The following is a 5757-nucleotide window of genomic DNA, read 5'->3' as shown; positions in this document are numbered from 1 at the left end:
CTAGTTTGTTTATTCTTGAGAATCTTCTCTTCTGATATAAGATTCACTCAAACTAGATCAAAGTATCGACGGGATTTTTAGAACTGTTTATAGATCTAAAAATATCTTGTGATAATCCATTGTTAATATACTCCGTTCTGTGTGGGATTGATCACAAGAGATTCAAGTGGTGTTGTGCAGGTGTTTATTGAATATTAAAGAAGATTTGAGACGAATAAGATTTCTGATTAGTTCTCATATCTTTGTGTGCACAAACCTTGATCGGCTAGGATCCAACTAGAATCAGATTTATTCAATTGATTAGTTGTATGAGATCGGCATTCTCAATATATATCTTTGAGATTTATTTTGATTGAGTGAAAATCTAAACTTAATTACTTTGGTAGTTATTGGATAGATTAATCTAACCAGGCAAAGGAGTTTATTAGATTAAACGGAAGATCCTTTGTGTAAGACTTGAGATATCTTTATTTTGAAAGAATCGAACGAGTTGTTACCAAACAGATTTGTTGTTCCTTTACTATTTGGAATATGATCCAAAGGAATTGTTCAAGTGCGTACACTCATCGAAGTAGGAAGAGCAGGGATACTGAGGAAACTAAGTGAACTAGGGGTAGTTTCTTGATGTGTTTTGTAGATAGTGGTAAAAGTGGTTCGATTCTCAGACTTGCGAAGGATAAAATATAGACTTAAATTCTAAAACTAAAATAGAAAACACACTAAAAGTTGTAGCAAACTCAATCAAAGATGATATCAATATTAAAAGAACACTGCGGCTAAGATTCCACTATTTTCCAAGTTTAAGGTGATTTAATCCAATCTTTGTATTCATGCAATTTTCTCGTTCAATTTGATTCTTACTATTGAAACAAGTAGATTTTCAAAAGCAATAATTGTAAATACCAAGTATGAAGCATAAAAAGTATTAAACTAAGCATACTCCATCAAAATAGATCACAATTACTCAAATAAAAATCTTATTCAATATTAGTTCAAGGCAAATAATCATAATAAAATTGCAATAAATATATAAAATAGAATATACCACTTCTTGTTGGAAAAATAGCTTCCTCCAGCGCCTCAGCAATGGGGTTTAGCTCCTCATATTAACCATGTTCTCAAAGTATGTTTTTATAGCTCAAAATTGTACAAGGAGGTGAAAAGGTGATAACACAGCCGATTCGCAACAGTGTGAAGGTGTTGCAGAATCTCTGTTACAAAGAGGAAACAGTAGCTAAAGACCTAATGTAATTACTGTTGATAAACGATAGATGGGTTCTGCTGTTGAATAGCGATAGTGTTCTGCGACAGATACTTGTGCGTCGATGTTCTTCGTGTTCTTCCTCTTCAACAGCAGCAGCAGAATATTGTATTTTCCTGCAACTCGATCTCTAGAGATCTGTGGTGTTCTAAACTTCTCCTAAGGTTTCGTACCCCCTATATGGGACTCGAAACAACTTATATATACTCTACAGGTGACGATATTTCGAGAAAGATTTCAATTATCTTCCCGTTCTTTTCTCTGCAAGTCACGGACTTTTCTTCACATAAAGTTACGGATTCTTTCCCTTTTCTTCTCTGGTTTCCGTCGTCGACCCTCTTCTTAGGATAGAATCAAATCCAACAGGTGATATTCTCTTCCCTTTCTGTACGTATTTACTAAAAATAAATCAACTTCCCATAATTTCTCTCTTGCCCTGTTTTCACGAGAACCACATCACAACTTCTCCTGGTTCGATTCAAACTCTACTACCACCCCTGTTTTGTAGCAACGGGCTAATTCGAGTCATATCCATGAAAATATCCAGCATAATCCACGTAACTTTTCAACAGCAAAAAACCCGATATTATATCACTTTCCTGTTTTGCTTCATACTAAAAATCCAGCCCAAGTTCATCGAATAAAACACCCATACACGCTCTGTTTAGTCCATTGAAGCCTAACCCAAAAGAATTCAGCGGTTGAATCTCTCCATAATCGTTCCAAAATCAAACCCTAAAATATGCTCCGCTGTAAAAATAATTCCCGCCAGAACTTGAATTTGAATTCTTGAAGATGACCTCCCTTTATCCTCTGATGGGGTGTAAATAGCATGCGGCAGCAAATAGTAAAGAGGATACACCTTATGAGTAAGTGCCCCTTAGTAATTGAAGTGCCCCTTATCCATACTGAGAGTCCGAATAGTAATTTTCTCCCACGAGCGGAAATACCACTTTTCGAGAAAATTTTCCCGCAAAAGCTTATTTCTCCAAAAACACCTACAAAAACATAAAATACCAAAATAAGTACAAAAATGGGTACTAACAAAATAGAAAATCGAGATCAAAATAGACACATAAATGCGTCTATCAAATACCCCCAAACCTATTATTTGCTAGTCCTCGAGCAAATCAAGTAAAATGAAATCCTAACTCACTGTCGCAGGCATCGTCGATTGCATTTAGCGTATGCAATAAGCCTTTAAACCCCTATGTGTCTCTACTGGCGGAGTGTTGTCTCCGGAGGGCTTACCAGAGGTATACCCATAAAACCTTTATACTCCAGACCCTAGCTATCTACACAGAACCTTGGAAGGCACTAAAGAATCTCCTTGGTTGGCATACTTATTGACTACAGGAGGAAGTACCCTGATGCGAAATTCCAATTGTTGTACACGAGTTCGTACTCAAGCATACTAAAATTCATATGAAATGACAGAGCTCTACTCAGATAGTCGCACTATGGACATCAATATCCGGAGTCAAAACTAATCACATGGATAGATCAAGAAGATGGATATAGAAAAACATAGATGGTTTTGATGTTTACTAGGTGAACGGTGTTTCTCATATCTGTCTGAAGGCCTCCGCCAAAATGAACCTATCCTAATGGATTGAGATACCGGTCTGACTAATATCAACATACTGGCATATACAAGGGTACCAGTGGTCGATAATCCTAACTCTAGGTCAACACAACTGGCATATACAAGGGTTCCAGTGGTCGACTTTATTGAATTTATTCCAGTTGGTCTGATGGTCTGATCTTTTTTTTTTTTTTTTTGTATCTCAATCACTCTAATTCACCCTAGCATTGGTAACAACTTGAATCGTGAGCCCCACCTAATCACTTAGAGAAACATAGTTTAAAAACAAAACAAAATAAAAACAGAAGTGAAAAGGACTCTACGAGATATGGTGAAACTATCATGTTATTTCTAACACCTGAGCTCCATGCTTTTATGAATAGACTCTTTAGATGTTGCCATCTAGTCAGATTGGTTCCTCAACTCCTACAACCAAAATGCTTCCATCCACTTAGATTGGTTAGTGCCATCCTTAATAGGGATAAATTTCTAGGCTCTGGAGTTTATTTATTGCAACGAAAAGGTAACAAAAAGTTCTACCCCACCCCCAAACTTAAATCTAACATTGTCCTCAATGTTTCTAATCAAAGAACAATACCAAAAATATAAGTAACATGAGGAAATAGTAAAGAGAGAAGTCGGAAAGATAGTACCTGGGTGAAGTGTAACCAAAAACCTACAAAAATATTATACAACATACAAAATCGCCTCGATGGTCAATCAAGGTAAACAGGGTCCTCCAGAGGGACCTCCTCAACATCACCTGTAGGAAAAGGCTCTAAAAAGGGATTCAATCGCTGACCGTTAACCTTCGAAGAACTACTACCATCTGGTGTCTCAATCTCAACAACGCCATGAGGAAAAACAGTACGGACCACAAAAGGATCGGTCCACCGAGAGCGCAACTTCCCGGGCAATAGATGCAAACGAGTGTCATACAGAAGAATTTTTTGACCTGGAGAAAATGACTTTCGTAAAATATTCCTATCATGCACAAGTTTCATTTTGTTCTTATACTCCTTAGCACTATCGTATGCATCTCTACGAATCTCGTCCAACTCATTGAGCTGGAGATTTCTTTGAGCTCCTTCCTTGTCAAGTGAAAAGTTTAAGTTCTTAATAGCCCAATAGGCTCGATGCTCTAACTCAACGGGCAGGTGACATGCCTTGCCAAACACTAAACGATAAGGTGACATTCCAATGGGTGTCTTAAACGCAGTACGGTAAGCCCATAAGGCATCAGTAAGCCTCGACGACCAGTCTTTCCTATTTGGATTAACTGTTTTCTCTAAAATACGTTTAATTTCCCTATTGGAAACCTCTACCCGATCACTAGTCTGAGGGTGATATGGGGTTTCTACTTTATGGGTAATACCGTATTGTTTCATTAAAAGAGCAAACGGTCTATTACAAAAGTGTGAACCTCCATCACTAATTATAGCTCGCGGCGTACCAAAACGTGTAAGTATATTCTCTTTCAAAAACTGGACTACGACCCTGTGGTCATTCGTTTTACATGGAACCGCCTCAACCCACTTAGACACATAGTCTACAGCGACAAGTATGTAAAGATAACCAAACGAAATAGGAAATGGACCCATAAAATCAATTCCCCACACATCAAAGACCTCAATCACTAAAATAGGGTTCAAAGGCATCATATTTCTACGGAAAATGGTTCCTAACTTCTGGCAACGCTCACAAGAAACAAAATGACTATGTGAATCTTAAACAACGAAGGCTAGTAAAATCCACACTGCAAAATCTTAGCAGCGGCCTGCTTAGCACTAAAATGACCCCCACATGCATGTTCATGACAAAAGGAGATAATACTAGACTGGTCACTCTCAGATACACAGCTCCTAATAATCTGGTCCGGACAATACTTAAACAGATAAGGATCGTCCTAAAAGAAATGCTTAACCTCGGCTGAAAACCTAGAACGATCTTGCTTACCCCAATGTTGAGGCATTCGACTAGTAACAAGATAATTCACTATATTTGCATACCAAGGTGATTGGGAAACAGAGAACAATTGTTCATCAGGAAAACTATCCCTTATAGGAAGGGAATTATTAGGGGAACTAACAACTAGCCTAGACAAGTGGTCTGCTACTACATTCTCTGCACCCTTTTTGTCTCTAATGTCTGGACAAATTTATTTTAACAAAAGGATCCATATAATCAATCTAGGTTTGGTATCCTTCTTAGACAAAAGGTATTTCAAAGCAGCATGATCAGTATAGATTACGATCTTAGAACCTAATAAATAGGATCTAAACTTATCCAAGGCAAACACGATGGCTAGCAATTCCTTCTCGGTAGTTGTATAGTTCATTTGGGCATCATTCAGAGTTTTGCTAGCATAGTAAATCACATGGAGTAATTTGTTTTCTCGCTGACCTAGCACAACGCCTATAGCATAATCTGAAGCATCACACATAATTTCAAAGGGTAGGTTCCAGTTAGGTGCCTGGACTATCGGGGCAGTAGTGAGTAAAGTTTTAAGCTTATCAAAAGCCTTTAAGCAAGCATCATCAAAGACAAACTTAACATCTTTTGCAAGCAAATTGCAAAGAGGTCTAGAAATCAAGCTAAAATCCTTAATGAATCGACGGTAAAAACCTGCATGCCCTAAGAATGACCTAATATTTTACGGTTTTTGGGACCTGTAGAGTCTTAATAAGGTCAATTTTGGCTTTGTCTACCTCTATACCCTTTGAAGAAACGATGTGCCCTAAGACAATTCCTGATTCAACCATGAAATGGCATTTTTCCCAATTAAGCACTAAATTCTTTTCCTTACACCTAGTCAACACTAATGTCAAATGATGCAAGCACTCATCAAAAGATGAACCAAACACTGAAAAATCATCCATAAAGACCTCTAAAAACCGTTCTACCATATCAG

Source organism: Papaver somniferum, chromosome 6 (genome assembly GCF_003573695.1).
Source record: "Papaver somniferum cultivar HN1 chromosome 6, ASM357369v1, whole genome shotgun sequence".
In the NCBI taxonomy this organism is placed as follows: domain Eukaryota; kingdom Viridiplantae; phylum Streptophyta; class Magnoliopsida; order Ranunculales; family Papaveraceae; genus Papaver; species Papaver somniferum.
This window is presented reverse-complemented; position numbering follows the sequence as displayed.